General features: G+C 45.5%; 1 pseudogene across 1 annotated transcript; it reads left to right on the plus strand.

Annotated features, from left to right (window-relative positions):
* The first annotated feature begins 7,134 nt into the window (after positions 1–7,134).
* On the plus strand, positions 7,135–15,641 carry LOC110299512 (high mobility group protein B1 pseudogene; annotated as a pseudogene). Its single transcript, XR_015048073.1, has 2 exons — positions 7,135–7,238; positions 14,866–15,641. The product of XR_015048073.1 is annotated as a high mobility group protein B1 pseudogene (transcript).
* The last annotated feature ends 1,209 nt before the right edge of the window (positions 15,642–16,850 follow it).

Below are 16,850 nucleotides of genomic sequence, written 5' to 3' on the forward strand. Positions count from 1 at the left end.
TAATATTATCCTGTTTTCAGATGAGAAAACTGAAGTTGCTCCTCATGACCATATGGTTGCAGTGAAGTGGCTGGGGCTGGACCTGGGCAATCTAACTCCAGAATGGTCTAGTATTATCCTGCATTGTCACATGAAGGGATTTTATTTTGGGGCTGGAGAGATGCCTCAGGGTTAAGAACACTTGCTGCTCTCACAGAGGACCAGAGTTCAGTTTTCAGGACCCATGCTCACAACTGCATGGCTCTTCATATCTAGGAGATCTGATGCCCTCTTCTGGCTTTTGTGGGTAACTGCATACAAAGGCTCATTCAATCATTCATTCATTCGTTCATTCATTCATAGTCTCTCTCTCTCTCTCACATACACACTTACACACACACATTCAGATACACACAAAAAAGATTTAAAAATATTTTTCTAAAAGGGAACGTATTTTCCCAGCCTTGAATTTTCACATGCAACAATGTGACCTTACTAACTATTTTGTATTTACTCTTCTAGATATGCTCAGATATAAACATCAAGGTAAACAACAAGTGATGGCATCATACAATGCATATACTTTTATAATTTGTACAATGAACATTATTTTAAGTGTAGAATACATACCGACTCATTTAACTGAAGCTAAAATGTCTGTTGACCACCACCATTAATCCCGGTTGCCTGTCTATTAAGATAACCACTGTCTGAGTTCATTGCACCCCTCCTTGGGTCTTACTTGGAATATCTTTGTATAGATGTCATATACATATGCCTGCAGTTGCAACGACCCGTCATTTGAGTTAGAGTCTGCCCTCTTACACAGTGGTATTATGCTCTAAGGATTATTCTGAATCTTGGCATTGTATCTCTGAGATCTATCTGCATTTCAGAATGCAGCAGATGCTATAGACCTCTTAGCTGCTGAATTGCACTCTGCTGCATTATATTTTCCTATTCCATTATTGGCGGACCTTCGGGTCATTTTCAATTTCTTGCTATTAGAACACTTCAATTAGCTTTCTTATCCAGGCTTCTCCTGTGCATGTGAAAGTAGTTCCCTGGGTAGCAATAGGGACAAGGAAATGCCAGGTCATAGGGTAGGTGCCTTTACAGTTTTAATAGGCTATGGCAAAGACGCCTTGAAGATGGCTGTCCTCATTTGTGCTTTCTTCCAGTAGAGTTGGGGGCAGGGCTCTTCGCACTATAAACTGCTAACACTTCATCAGTGTTTACATTTTTGCAGATTTGACGAGTGAAAATGGGATCCTTTTATTTTGTTTACATTGGTAAGCCTTTGTGAATGACTTTTGAGCAATTTTACAAGCTGCTGCTTTGGTCTTCTCTACAGATCAGTTACTTTCTTGTTGCTGTGATAACATGCTTGAAAGAATCAACATAATGGAAGAAGAGCTTGCCTTCGAGGGTGTAGCCATAAGGGTGTGTCATGTTTGAGCTCAGCCCTGAGGGTACAGTCCATCAGGGCAGGGATGGGTTGACAACAGGAGCAGTCTGTGGTTGTGGTGGTGGAACTGTGGGACAGTTTGCCTAAGTCTCAGAGAACCAGGAAGCAGACAGCCAGGCTGGAAATTGAGCTGGGTTCTACTCCTCAATGTCCACCACTAAGATCTACCTCTTCCAGATAGATCCCCTCTCTTAAAGGTTCCATGGCCTCCCTAAATAATGCTTCCATCTGAGGGATAAGAGCTCAACGAATGACCTGATGGAAGACATTTACAGCCAACGACACATTCTTATTGCGGCTTGAATGTGAACTGTCCCTCACTTATGCATATAGTCTCCAGATGATGGCACTGTGAAGGAAGGTGACTGATGGAACTCTTAGGAGGTAGAACCTTGCTGGAGGAAGTGGATTGCTGGGTGTGGGGCCAGTCCAGAGCAAAAGGGAGGTTTCGATGTGTCCAAACTATGAACATCTCATCCTGAGACTGGCAGGAGTAGGATTGTTTCCTCCTTGCTCTGGGCTTGCGTGTCCCAGCACATGCAAGCAGTACCACCCTCACCTCTGCCACACCTGAGATAACCACGTAGCCTGGTGGCCGAATTACAGTTGAAACTTCCTCTCTCTATATAAGGACATGTCCAGCAAGCACCTGGAGTTTCTCCTCGTGCACATGAAGCATTCCCAGCACCCCAGCCCCAGCCAGTGATGCACACTGACCCCTAAAATCCCTTCCCATTCCCCAAGGTTTATATAGCCCCTGTTAACTCCAATAAAAGAACCGCTTCTTGGAAATTCATCTCTGCAGAAGGTTATTTCAGTACTCACGTCAGCAAGATCCTATCTTACCCACCCTCCCAGCTAAAGTTCATCCTTTCCAGTTCAGCCCAGTGTACAACAATGCCTAGATACCCCAAGGGCAGAAGCAGAGCCAGGCTGACAACTGGGAATGGGCCTGAGGTGACCAGTCAGCTTTCTTCTCTTGCTGCCATGCCTGCCCTGCTATGCAGGATGGTATCCCTTAAAATGGTAAACAAGACAAACCTTTCCTTCCTCGAGATGCTCTGTCGGGTGTTTTGTTGCATCAAGACAGGAGGAGAGTACGCCTAACCGCTTGCTTATGTGCTTGCCCTAACTTTTCTTGTTTTGTTTACTCTCTTATGGATTGTAGGATCCTTAGTCCTTCTTTCTGTCTGAAATCACACAGCTCCACCGTGGCTTTTGTCAGTGGTTGTATAGGATCCAGACTTGCACACTGCCCTCTACTGATATCTGTACCTGAGGTGTGGACCACAGCTGCTTTTTTCTGTGTTGCCTGTGGCTCATTGCTGGACACTATGGTGGGGCAAGTCATTGTGAAAGCAAACAAGTGGCCTGTGAATCCAAAACACTTAGTATGTGGCTCTTCCTAGATCTGACAGATAAATTACAATTTAGCAATTTCTGTTGGAACCATTGCGTAGGTCACTTCCCATTTGGTACTGGGAACAATTCTGGCGTTACTGTTGTTGCACACAGACATCTTTCTCTGTCAATTGCCTCAGTGGATTGGAGCTCTTAATGTGGACTTGCTGATGCACCATAGTGCTGTGCTGGTGACACGTGATCATTTGAATGGTGACACATTTTAAGCAGAGAATAGTTGGAGGAAGCCTTGATTTCACTGGAGTAGTGGCAACATCACACTGTGTCATGCTGTGATGGCCAGGCACTGTGCTAGCTGACATATATCATCTCATTTAATCCTCTCCTAGAATCCTGAAATTACTCTTAAGAACTGCTTGTTCCGATTTTAAGAATTTTATACATGTATGCAATGAAACATGATCATATATACTACTATCCACCCCTCTGTATCTCCCCCAACACCTTCTCCTAACCTCATGCTTTCTTTTGTTCAGTATTTAAACCATTAAGTCAAATTAATTCTGCCCATATATGCATGGGTGTGGTGCTGCCCACTAGAGCATGGGAAACCTACCAGGGGCCACACTCTCAAGGAAGAATTAGTCTCCCTTCCCCCAGTAGTTATTAGGTGCTAATAGTTCCTCTGTGATGGGTAGACCTTGTAGGTCACCTCCCTATCTATGAAGGAACTATGGTTGCCTTGGTCTTGTGCAGGTAGCTGTCACTGGTGTGAGTTGTAGGAACACTAGCCATGCCTGTTCAAAAGACAGTATTTTGCAGAACTCTTCCCTGACTCTCAGTCTTTCTGCTTCCTGTTCCAGAATGAAGCATTGCTTTTCCTGAGGATCCTGAGGATCAGTGATTCTTAGTAGCCGGCCTACATATGCAAGACTGATTGGTGAAGAAGCCAGGACCAGAAGCCCTTTCTCCGTCTCCAGATGCATGCTTTCCCCCTCATCTTTATGCCCACACAGTGTTGTCTCTTGGTGCAGAGGCAGGTCTGCAAACAGTTGGTGTCACGCAGCCTCCCAAGTACTGATCTTCCACATTTGCTCTCGGTTCAGTGAGCAGGTAACAACATTTGTAATTAATGCAGTACGTTTCTATATAGATGCATTAGAGCAAGGTAATTTTACAGACTCCTAAAAAAACTGCAGGCTTTCTTAAGGAAGCTAAATATTTCTTTTGCATTCGTAGTTATGTGTCTATAAATAAAGCACAGCTGTGGTGTAGTGGAGTGAACACTGAATTTAGAATCCGAAGCATAGAAGCCATGCTCCCTGCATCCTCCTGCGGCTGCCGTGTGACTGTGGACAGGTTTCTACTCTCTCTGTGCCATTTGCTCATTCATAGGCTGTGAAGATCAATGTGGATGGCTGTGAAGCAGCAGCCCTGGGCCTGGTATGTGATGGAAACTAACCCCTAAGTGTTCTTGTGCTTTGAGGATATTTCCAGAAAGAGATTTCAATCTGATAAGCCCTGATACACTTCAGAGAGCTTGATTAAGACTCAAATTCTGCTGCTCTCTAAGACCTCCAAAGTCATACTCATGAGAAATGCCAGGTGCCTTCACTGTCAAGAATGTACCCACTGCCTGTGGCACAGAAAGGAGAAAGCTGGTATGACCTGTCCTGGCACTGAAATGTTGTCATGTGTGTTTTGTGCTTTTTTGCACATACAGATCCTTGCCACTAATAGACATCATTGATGGAACATTTCCTGCACACTGCACAAGGATCTCATTTAACTATCACCATAAGGGTGGTAGACCAGTATTCCCTTCTATCTCTGTAAGGCATTAAACGACTGACATGAAGGCTAGCAGGAAGTTAGGAAAAACCACACTGAGTAGTTAGGAAAGCTGAGAGCTACTTCCTGACCTCTGAAACTTTAACCTGAGCCATGACCCATGCTGCCATTACCCATCAGCTTTGTGGGTAGCTTGCTAGAACTAGGTGCTTATGGGCAGCTGCAGATTTTGGCTGGGAGGAGCTGTCCTCTTGGTACATAGCACATTAAATCTGGCCAGTGGTCCATGATAAATGCTCCTCTCAAAACATCAAGAGAGAAAGACTGGACTTTCTGGCCTGCCACAGTCACTGTAGCTGCCTCCTCCTCCTCCTCTTCTTCCTCTTCTTTTCTTCTTCTTCTTCTTCTTCTTCTTCTTCTTCTTCTTCTTCTTCTTCTTCTTCTTCTTCTTCTTCTTCTTCTTCTTCTTCTTCTTCTTCTTCTTCTTTTCTAGAAGTCCCAGGGAACCTCTGCAGACGGAAAGATCCCACCATCTTTCTGTGAGCACTGCCTCCCCCCACGCACAGAGGAGTCTGTCACTCAGCTCTGCAGAGCCTCTGTATTGTACCACAGCCACATAGCTCTGTCTCTGACACACGCTGGGACTGCGATCATTTTTTTTCTCTTTTAGCCACCTCCCGACCATCTTGTTCACAATATAAGCTCCAAATGGCCTGGAACTCGTCTTTTATGGCCTCTGCCAGATTAAACATTTAGAGCATAATACGCAGGCTTCAACAACAATTGCACAGCCTTCCAACCGAGCAACATATTGATTTCAATTTAGACAATCACACACATTTTCAGGTCTTCATGGAGACTGGGATTTTAGATGGTCAGGGGGTCATAGCCCTGCCAGCTTCCCATTTGGGACTAGGGAAGCCTGGAGGTCCTGAGGTGGCGACACAGGCCTCCTTTCAGTGCTCTGTATTTTTTCCATTGGAAAAGGCCTCAACTCACCGTCTTTCTGGTGAATGGCTCATAACATTGGGCAGGTCATTTCTCTTTTGAGTCCCCAGGCTTCTCACTAGTATTTGGGTAATGAGGACATTTAATTCACAGAGCAGATGTGACTCTTAATGAATCAAGCACTAGAGGATCCTCACTGAAGTTCTAGTTGCTAAGACTGAGCAGCCTGCTAAGGTCCATGTTGCTTTGTTGTTGTTGTTGTTAAGCAACTAATCATGGCAGAATATTTCAATGTCCAAGAAGGATTTATTCTTTCTCAGAGGAAATATTTATTCATCCTCCATTGCATGAGGAGAATAGAGCCTGGCATTTTGCATTTGGGCAAAAATAGTGACTGTGGTGACTAATAGTGACTGTCAACTCGACAGTATCGAGGATCACTTAGGATCACAACGTTTTGAGCATATTTTTCAGATTGGGTTAGCAGAGGTGGGAAGACCCATCTAAATATGGGCAGCACCGTCCCAAGGGCTGGAGTCCTGGGCCAAATAAATATGGAAAAGGGAGTCAAGTGCCATTATTCTCCTTCCTCTGCTGTCTGACTGCAGATGTGACTTAACCAGCTACTTTACACCCCTGCTGCCATGACTTCACACCACACTGGGCTGTGCCATTGATGTGAGCCAGCATAAACCCTTCCTTCCTTAAGTTGTTTTTGTCATGTGTTTTGTTGCATCAATGAGAAGGCAACTAATGTCAGGACTGGTGATTGACAGCTTCATCTGTCAACCAGTTGTAGGAATTTAGTCACAATATCAGACCCCACCAGAGCATCCATATTCTCATTCCACATTCATGTGCAGAGATCCATATGCTGAATCAGGCTCCACACTCAGGGCTGTAACATCATTGCAAGTATGTCAGCACTCACGTTAAAGTACTCAACCCCAAGGGTGGAAGACAGGGACACAAAGCTAATTTCCTTGTAACCCTCTGATAAATGTTCTCAGAGAGCACCCACCAGGTTAGGGAGAGCTGTCTGAGCCCCCTTATTCCCTTTAAGTCCATTAAGTTGCAGCTCCCAGCCCAAATCTGCTAGGGGCTGCAACTTGAATCCAGTGCTTAGGCATACTACAAGAGATTGTGTCTTGACTTGTAAAAGAGGTCACATCAACATGTCATCAGGGAGGAGAGGCCAAGAGAGCAAGTGTTCATTCAACCTTAGTGGGGTCAGCCCTCTGTGTGGTGAGAAACCAAGGCCTAAGCATTTATTCCATGGGGAGGCCAGAGCATTTTGCAGAAGGTGCTTTTATTTTAATCCCAGGGGTGGAGATGCAGGGCTGCTTTAGACTGTCCACAGCAGCTGACTCTGATTTGTCTCATGCTCTAACAGAGGCCTGGTTTTGCCAGCTGCAGATAGCTTATGTGACTGAGTGTGGGAGTTGACCAGACTGCCATCACAATGGCTGACTGCGTTTAACATTTCATAGACACTCCCTGGAAACTTTAGTCTGGTTGAGAGGACAATTTTGACCACACCTGCCACTAACATCACAACTTCTGTCTTCTGAAGACTGATACAGTTGTAATGCTCTAGACACTTCGTACTGGCCCCGGGAGACGCCATTTCAGCCAAGACAAGCTGTGGTGCTCCTTAGATGATCTTTCCTGTGCTTTTCCCTCAGCCAAGGTAGAGAGCGCGCACTTTTCCCAGAGTTTCTTTGAAAAGCCTGTGATCTGGCAACCTGGACATTTCGCATGTGAGAAACTTAGTCTTTCTATGGGGGAGATTTTCCTCCTCAACTTCTTCCAGCCTTTCCCTAATTCAACCACAGGGGTCCCCAACTTCAGTCCATTGGTTGGGTGTGTCTGCGACTGTCTCAGTCAGCTGCTTGTTGGGCCTCTCAGAGCACAGCCCATAGGAAGATCATCAGTCTAACCAGGCCCCCGAGGTCTCTCAGACATCGAGCCACCAACCAGGCAGCACACCCTAGCTGGTACAAACCCCCAGACACATGTACAGCAGAGGAATGCCTGGTCTGGCTTCAGTGAGAGAAGATGCACCTAACTTTCAAGAGACTTGAGGCCCCAGGGAGTGAGGAGGCCTGTCAGGGTGGGGGTGGGTGGGGAGTGAGATGGGGACATCCTCTTGGAGATGGAAGGGGGTAGGAGGAATGGGATGAGGAACTATCGGAGGGTGGACTGGGAGGGGGCTAATGACCGGGGGAAAAGATTAAAGATAAATATATTTTTTTAAATAATTAGAAAAAAAAGAGAAAAATTTAGCCTAGATTCAGAAGCTATGTAGAAGCATGCCCTACCCTTTTCTTGACAATGCAAGCAGCAGACTTTGTCTCCTCAGATCAGTCCTGAAACCTCCCTCCTGTGCTCTAAGGCCCCTTTGTGCTAAACACTAGGCCCTGGAAAGATTGTTTCCCATGCAGTGCTTTCTCAGAAAATTACCATGACTGTGGCTAGAGTGGGGTGGGCTGGTAATACTGCTAGGCCCGGTTATCAGCCTCAATTAGCAGGTTGCTGGTGAGTGACCCAGGCTCCATCAGCAGCTGGAAAGTGGCTGGAGAGTCCCAGAGAACTACGAGGAGTAGAAAGGGGGGGCTATGAAGGTCTCTAAGAGTTAAGAAGGTGAGAGATGGAGGGGCACTAAGAGGCTGCAAAGAGCCCAGACATCAAAAGCAGGAAGCTGGAGAAGAGTTGAGTAGAAAATTGCGCACTCCAGCCACTCAAGAGAACCCCAGATCCCTCACTGCTGAGGGCCCTGACAGCTGAAGCTCTGAGCTGTGACATTGGTCACCATGTCCTGAACCTCAGGCACTTAGAGCCTCTGGCTTGAGCACCTGGATTCTCAAGGTTTAGATCCATCGGCTTTGGGCTTTGCAAGCCTAGGGCAGTAATGGTCTGATTTTCAGGACCTGGAGTCATAGCCAGTGACTCTCGGGCCTCAAGCTGTGATTTTGAAAGCCAAGCCCACAAGCCTGTGGAGTTGAGGACCCCAAAAGGAAGGGAGCTGCTCTTTGCAGCCTCATGATTCCCAACTGCAGAAAGCAAAGCACCCTTGGCTGTTTTGTGGGCAGTCCTTCACAATCCCTGTGACTCTGTTTTCTTATCTCTAGAATGGGGGTGGCCATCTTAGTGGATCAAATTGCTTTGAGAATTTGGAGAATAAATGAATGAGTGAGTGAATGAATGCACCCATGCCTTAAAATAGTGCCAGCCATGCTCTGAACATGGAAGCAACACTTGCTATGGCGCCTTTTCCCATACACTCAGCTCTATGTAGCTTGTGGGTTTCTCCATATGCATTTTCCTGTTTGTCATTATCCCTTGTCTTCATTAACTGGCTGTTGTCTGAAGAGACTCCTCTGCCTCAGACTCTTCTAGCCTCTCCCTGGCTGGCTTAGCTCCCCTGACCCCCACCTTGGTTTAGAAATCTCACTGAAGCCTCCCATGATGCCCTGGCTGCACCCCACTTCACACTTCCATCCTTTCTGCAAACCCTTCACAGCCAGCTCTCCTCACGCGCTCATGGAGACAGGCTGACTCTTATTCATTTTTTAAAATTGCCTGCTGTTTGCCTGGTGATGGTGCAGAGAAGGAATGAGGTAAAAGTTTGTGAGCTGGAAGACATCACAGCACTAACAAACCCCTCCATCAGAGCTCTCTGCAGACAGATCCGTGACACCTTTCTCCCCAGAGTGTTTATTCTGAAACTAAGAGACCTGTACTCAGGGTCAGCTGTCAGACCCATAGTCCATTTGTCATCTGGCTGGAAGGCTATCGCAGGCAAGGCCTTGGCCAAGGTCGCCTAAGGTAGGATAGTCAGAGGGAGAACAGGGGATACAAAGTCCCAGTTACGTGAACATCCTACTCTGCTGGCCAATGACCTCTATCTGACAAGTCAGTTTTGCCTACTCTGTCCCATCTGCTTCCTGGGAGCCTGGGAGAGCACCAGAGCCCCATATGTTGCAAGTAGCTCAGGGACCTGGGCTCAGGTGACCAGGATACAGCTGTGGGCTTCTTTCCCCTTTCTAGGTGACAATACTGTCAGACCACTGGCATAACCTCCCTAGGAAGGAAGGTATTGCTGGGTGAGCAGACCATACCACCACAGGAAATGACTCTCTACCCTGGGTGCCCATTGGAATCACCCAGGGAACTAGAGTGTTCCTGAGTCTCCCATGCCAGGTAGTATTTTGCAGAATGTGTGTGATTAGAAAGGCAGGTGGTGGACCCAAGCCTTAGTAACCTTTAGAACTGATGGTGTAGTGAGTGTGCAGTAAGGTGGAGGAGCTCTCTGCCTGTGGGGCTAGGAGGTTGACTAGTCACACACAAGGCCTCATGTGCTTCAGAACCAGCTGTTCTTCTGCCCAGTGTCTTCTCTTCAGGTGAGCGGCTGGCAAGAAGCAGGTCCGCTGCCCATGAGTAGTAATAGGATTTCGCCCCAAGATAATTCCATAAGCAGACGATCACATGATGTGGTGTGTTGGGTGGCGCTCTCTCAAGCAGCCCATGACATTCCTTTTCCATTGAGAAAACTAAAATTAGAGGTTTGTGATGTTCATTCTAAGAGACTCCAAGGCAGGCTGGTGGAGCAGAAGTGGATGTCTGTGCCTGGGAACAGCTGGAGGCTTTACTTAGCTCAGTTTTCTGCTGTCTCTGGATACGAGCAGCTCTTGAGTGCTTGACTTGGGGGAGGGGTTAGGAGCAGTTAACATATCTGAGGGGCTCAGCCACTGCTGATGCTTCCTTCCTCCTATACTTCCCCCTTCTTCCCACCCTCCGTTTCCCCCTTCCATCTTTCTCTTCTCTCCTTCCTTCCCCTCCCTCCTTCCCATTTTCCTTCTATTTTCTTCCTTTCTCCATTCATTTTCTTCCTTTGTTTATATTTCTTCCTGAAAAATGTAAACAAAATATATAAATTTATACATTATCAGGGAATTCACAATCAAGTGGGGGAGATAGACACCATGAATATGAAATTATAAATTATGAGCAGGAAAAATTTAACCATTTACACTGGATGGGGAAGGTAAATTTTAAGCTGCTCCTATAGAGTAGAAAAAGACCAGTCATTTGGAATGATGGGAAAGGCTTTCCTAGGCTGAAGGAACAGCAGGGGCTAAGGCTGCATGTTAGGAAAACACTTGTTTTCACCTTAATGCCTTCCTGAAGACTCCCTGGTTCCATGCCGTTTGTCAGTCTGTATGCTAAGATGAATGTAGAGAGGTGGGTTAATGGTTAAGAGCACTAGCTGTTGTTGGAGGTCCTAGGGCTCAATATTCAACACCAAGATGACAGCTCACAACCATAACTGTAGTCCTATGGAATGCTCTCTTCTGGTGTTCAGAAATACACATAGACAAGACATCTGTATACATAAAATATATGGAAACTTTTCAAAAAAGAAAAGCTTGCAGAGACAAGATCTGGAAGCTGGGCTGTGGATCAGTGGCAGGGCACTTGCCTAGCATGTGCAAAGCCCTGGGCTTAGAACCTAGCCTTGTGAGATGAGAGCTGGACACAGTCCAGTAGATGTTTGTGGTTCCAGCTATGCATGTCCCTAGCAGGTGGATGCAAGAGTGTGAGGCCAACGTGGACTACATAGCAAGACCCCATCTCTTTCAAGAGATGACAGAGCTCAACAAGGCATGCTTCCCATGTCCTCATTCAGTGGGGATATGGCATATAATAAATAGCAATAAGCAAAGTTCAGCAGAACCCTTGGGAGAGAAATTCACTTCTTTTCAGTGTGTGAAAAGGTATGTGTGCACAGGGTGGTCACAGGTCTCAGCAGAAAGAGGGAAGATGCTCACCAGCACCTGGAGAATAAAATTTTCTGGGGAGTCCATGAGACGTTGCCCTAGTAACCAGGATTTGCAGATGGACAGTCAGTGAGGGTCAGCATGCCTGGCAAGCTGAGAGAAGCCAGAGCTGCAGAGGAGAGCAACTGAGGGGGTTATGGCTGGATTTTGAACTGTCACATGAATGGCACAGGGGTCCGCTTTGGGTTACCAGGCAACAGAGGTAACTGGGGAGAATGGTTCTGTGCTCTTAAGATGAGGCTACCATTCCCATGGGACCTTGGTATGTTTCTCTCTTTCTCAGCCCATGTTAGTTCTGCCCGAGTTCAATTCATTCACAGTGGGGCTCCTGGGTGCCCAGGCATCAGGTGGTTCTTATCTCCTGGCATTTATGGCCTTTGATGCTACAGTCTCTCAGGTCTATTCTTACTTTTTTCCTGGGGGCAAAACCACTTCCATATTGCTTCCTATAAATGGAGGCCAATAAGGGGATAGTGACACAGTAGACGTTGCTGTTCTGCAGCCTGAACACACCTCTGGAAGATGCCAAGGGGCTGAGGGCCAGGTACAAGTGCTGATCCTCTTGCCCACCAGCTCCAGAGGCTCCCAGTGCTTTGCTGCTGCTTCCCACGGGTGACCTTGCATGTGCACCATAGCAGGTGGTTGTTGGGATCAGCTAAGAGGAGTTTATACAGGTTTGAAGAGTATTGTGAACCATATTGAGATTTTGAACTTCATCTTTGAGTGATGAGGGCCGAGAAGGATTTCCAGCACTAGGGGAAGGGGGTGTCATGATGGGTTATGTATGTCTAAAGTGCTTTACTATTGGCAGATAAGGAGGACAGGCTTCGGAGGAACATTGAACTTCATAGGGATGTTAGCTCCAAAGGCTCCAGCATGGGAGTGTTGACCCTTTTTTTTTTTTTTTTTTTTTAGATTTATTTATTTTATATATATGATGAGTACACTGTAGCTGTCTTCAGACATGCCAGAAGAGGGCATCAGATTCCATTACAGATGATTGTGAGCCACCATGTGATTGCTGGGAATTAAACTCAGAGCCTCTGGAAGAGCAAGCAGTGCTCTTAACCGCTGAGCCATCTCTCCAGCCCCTGGAGGGTTGGCTCTTGTATCTCCTTCATCATCCTCAGATTTTTTTTAACATGCCCAATATTAAACAGATGACAGGAGATAGGAGGATGGTGGGGCATGATGTTTAAACTTGGCTGGGGTTCTGGGAAGGGAGAACACTTAGAAATACTGACAGCAGTCTAGCATGAAAGACACAGATTTCAGTAAATGACCACTGGTTGGTTTCTGGTTTCTACCCTAGACCTAGAGCGGTCAGCTTTATTATATTCTCCTGGCCAGGGAACCATCTTTATCTTGGCACACTTGGTGACACTAGGTTCTTGGTGTCGCCAGTGGAAGGATTTCTTACTGATTTGACTGTCACCAGGCTGGAAAAGCTATAATCAGTTTATCTCTGACTCCTTTTTTTCCATTTAAAATGGAAAGGTGGAGCAGGAGTTGAGGGCACCTGTGCTGAGATTTGATCTCAGAACCCACAGAATAAGCCAGGAGTCCTTGCAAAGGCTTGTAACCCTGGCTCCAAGTAGACAGAGGCATGAGGATCCCTGGGTCTTTCTGGCTTTTAGCTTAGCTGACAGCAAGCCTTAGGTTCGTGCAGAGACCCTGCTTTAAAGGAAAAAGGCAGGCAATGATAGAGGACAAATGTTCTCTCAAGCCTCTGTGCGCGCGCGCACACACACACACACACACACACACACACACAATTTTTAATTTAATTTAATTTAGATTTAGAAAATCTAAATAATAACATGGAAAAGAATGACATTGACATAAACTTTTCTCTTGAGTGAGGCTGGAATTCAACCTCCGACTGCATATGGCTGCCCTTCGAGGATCTGTGCTAGAGTCTGAAATGTGTTCTCCACCTAGGAAAACTGCTTGCTTCAGCTGCTTGCCTTTTGTATTTTCAGGATAGTTCAGACAGTCATGACCGTGTAGCCTTGAACATAGTTTCCACAGTGAATCAGTCGGGTTCTTCAGTTCTAAGTCTCAGAAATAAAAGTTTGGTTAATATAAGGGGAAGATAGACTTGCATATTTTATTGTGGCAAATATACATACAGCTTAAAAATGTCTGGGATTTCAGCCCACTTTAAAGGTACATTTCAATGGCATTAACAAGATTCACAGTGCTGTGGAAATATCACCTCTATTAATTTCCAAACCTTTCTTATTTCTCCGATACAAGTCACTCCACTAGGTAGCAACCCAGCCCTCGCCTTGCTACCGCACCTGAAGACCTGTGTTCTACTCTGTACCACTGAACATGAATCTTCAGGATATTTCATTATGTGGAAATTTTAGAATTTTAGAATTCTAAATCTAAATTTAGAAATTTAGAATCTAGGGCATGATCCAGAACTTAATGCCTTCCTGCCTTCCTGTCTTCCTTTTATACACACATATATATATGCATGTGTGTGTTTATGCACCATCCCTACCCTCACCCCTGTAGCATGTGTGTGTGTGTGTGTGTGTGTGTGTGTGTATGAGGCCAGAGGCCCACAATAGCTATCTTCCTTAATTTCTGTCCATACTACTTTATTGACAGGGTCTCTCACTGACACAGAGCTTGTGGCCTGGCTTCCTCCATAGTGCTGGGATTGCAGATAGGTGCCACTGTGCCTGGTGGTTTTTGTTGGTGCTGGAGAGCCACAGTAATGCTTTATTTTAACATTTTTATTTTATTTTATTTTATTTTATTTTATTTTATTTTATGTGTATGGGTGTTTTGCCTGTATGTAGTATGTCTGTACAGCACACACATGCAGTGACCACAGAGACCAGAAATGGGTGATGGACTCCCATGTGACATTTGGAACCTGGTGTGTGTGTGTGTGTGTGTGTGTGTGTGTATGTGTGTGCTGGGAATTGAACATGGGTCCTCTGGGAGAGCAGCCAATGCTCTTAACCACAGAGTCATCTTTCTAGCCCTGAACTTATGCTCTTATGCTTGGGTGATAAGCATTTAACTAACTGAGTCATACCCCTTGCCCAAGAACTTCATTCTTTTTAATGATTGAATAATAGTTCACATATATGTGTGCCATAAGCTTTTTTTCAATCCAAGAAAAGGAATTTTATAAAAGCTGTTTCATAGATTCTAGAAAACATGGCCTGGAGCCCACACAGGCAGTGTGGGGTCTTGACTGGTGATTGTAGGGGAAGTAACTGAGTCTCAATCTCTTGTTTGTAAAATAAAAATAAAGAATTCTGTGCTGTGCACATTTCAGATAATGTATACAAATCACTTAGCACAAACCAAATCACCTCCATGAAAACAGTGGTAATAAATATTATTTTATTATTATGGCCTGTGAAAAGTATGGCTTTTGCTTCTTCCTTATACACACTCAAATGAATGAACCCTTTTCTAAAACATCTCTTAAAAAAATAAACCCTACAGCCATTGCAGTACATTGAGCTCCATAGAGACAGCACCGGGGCAAGTGAAAGCCTGATGGGCACTGGGCAACTTTGTGCCTGGAAGAGGAAAATCAACTAAACATGGGCAAAGGAGATCCTAAGAAGCCAAGAGGCAAAATGTCCTCATATGCATTCTTTGTGCAAACCTGCCGGGAGGAGCACAAGAAAAAGCACCCGGATGCTTCTGTCAACTTCTCAGAGTTCTCCAAGAAGTGCTCAGAGAGGTGGAAGACCATGTCTGCTAAAGAAAAGGGGAAATTTGAAGATATGGCAAAGGCTGACAAGGCTCATTATGAAAGAGAAATGAAACCCTACATCCGCCCCAAAGGGAAGACCAAAAAGAAGTTCAAGGGCCCCAATGCACCCAAGAGGCCTCCTTTGGCCTTCTTCTTGTTTTGTTCTGAGTACCCCCTCAAAATCAAAGGTGAGCATCCTGGCTTATCCATTGGTGATGTTGCAAAGAAACTAGGAGAGATGTGGAACAACACTGAAGTGAATGACAAGCAGCCCTATGAGAAGAAGGCTGCCGAGCTGAAGAAGTACGAGAAGGATATTGCTGCCTACAGAGCTAAAGGATAACCTGATGCAGCAAAAAAGGGGGTGGTCAAGGCTGAAAAGAGCAAGAAGAAGAAGGAAGAGGAAGATGACAAGGAGGATGAAGAAGATGAGGAAGAGGAGGAAGAGGAGGAAGATGGAGATGATGATGAATAAATTGGTTCTATCACAGTTTTTTTCCCTTGTCTATAAAGCATTGAACCCCCCTGTACACAACTCACTCCTTTTAAAGAAAAAATTGAAATGTAAGGCTGTGTAAGATTTGTTTTTAAGCTGTACAGTGTCTTTTTTGTATAGTTAACACACTACCGAATGTGTCTTTAGACAGCCCTGTCCTGGTGGTATTTTCAATAGCCACTAACCTTGCCTGGTACAGTCTGGGGGTTGTAAATTGGCATGGCAATTTAAAGCAGGTTCTTGTTGGTGCACAGCACAAATTAGTTATATATGGGGACAGTATTTTGGTTTTTGGTTTTTTTTTCCTTTTGGTTTTATTTTTGGGTTTTATTTATTTTTTCATCTTCAGTTGTCTCTGACGCAGCTTATACAAAGATAATTTTTGTTCTGTTAACTGAATACCACTCTGTAATTGCAAAAAAAAATGTGGCTGTTTTGTTGACATTCTGAATGCTTCTAAGTAAATACAATTTTTTTATTAAAATAATAAAATAAACCCAGGTTGCTGCTTTGAACGTATTCCCAATCAGCTCCTGCTTGCAACGGTCTTCTGAGGGAAGGTGATGTCTCCCTTCCTCCTGGAGACTGGCACTCCCCAGGTCCCTTTGGTCTGACATCCTGTTGACAGAGGCTGGCTTTAAGGTTTTCCTTCCCAAGCAGAACCTTGTGCTGTTGAAACGCAGTGGTGCCAGGTGGCTGAAGGCTATGCTGATTAGCAGGGATAAGATGGTGTTCCTTTTGCACCTGTGGCCATCGACGCTAACTAGATCCCTGAGGAGCTGAGGCCTTGCCACGGGAACCAATTACAGACAGAGAGGGTGTTACGGTGCTGGTGAAGTAGACTCACCTGGTTTCTAGTCTGGCCTCTGCCATTTACAGGGCAAGCTCCTTGATTGATGGGAAAGGGTGGGGATTCCCATGGAGAAGCAGCGAGGACAGCATCCTGCATCCTCTGTAGGAGAGGCACTGTGGGCCAGCACTGTAGGGCTGGCACCTCTAACTCAGATGTCTGTGGTGCACTAGCCTGTCCTCCCCAAAGCTCTGCCTCCCGTACTTAGGACATCCTGAAGTGAGAGACACTGGTGTGTCTTAACTAAGGGTATAATGTATATGGAACATATCCCAGACCTCCCTTCCCCTCTTTGCCCCCCCCCTTACCCCTTTCTCCTCTTCTATTTCTATTCTTTTTCCTTTACTTTCATGTCATGGATACCTATGTGATTCTATGTATCT

Source organism: Mus caroli, unplaced genomic scaffold (genome assembly GCF_978045245.1).
Source record: "Mus caroli unplaced genomic scaffold, Mus_caroli_1 scaffold_8, whole genome shotgun sequence".
Classification (NCBI taxonomy): domain Eukaryota; kingdom Metazoa; phylum Chordata; class Mammalia; order Rodentia; family Muridae; genus Mus; species Mus caroli.